Source organism: Crocuta crocuta, unplaced genomic scaffold (genome assembly GCF_008692635.1).
Source record: "Crocuta crocuta isolate KB4526 unplaced genomic scaffold, BGI_CrCroc_1.0 scaffold248, whole genome shotgun sequence".
Taxonomy (NCBI): Eukaryota; Metazoa; Chordata; class Mammalia; order Carnivora; family Hyaenidae; genus Crocuta; species Crocuta crocuta.
In genome coordinates, this window is record NW_027532409.1 from 2,580,676 (window position 1) to 2,581,102 (window position 427).

Sequence of the window (427 nt, forward strand, 5' to 3'; positions counted from 1 at the left end):
AGAGGGGAACTGCCCCTGCTTAGCCCGAAGGCCCCCTGAGGTTAAGAGTTGGATTTGAACACAACTCTTGGAGCCGCGAACCCACCCCCAACACACAAATTACGCGCAGACCTGCGGAGACACTGGCACGCACCGCACACACTCATACGGCCCGCAGCCGCGCGGCGCGCAGAACGGCCCCCACTGGGCGGGGGACGCTGGGGAACAAAGGGCCCGAGAGGTGTCGTCCCGGCGTTCCTTCTGAGCCTCCTTGGGGGTGACAGGGGCTGGGGGTGGGAAGCGAAGGGTAAAGAGCGAGGAGAGCGCGCGAAGGGGTGGAAGCGGCGGCCAGGCCCACGGTGGGGGTGGGGGCGCCCCAAAGGCGAGCGGGCGGGGACCCGGACCTGGAGGCTGTGGGGGGCTGGGCCCGGGCCCGCCGTCCCACCCG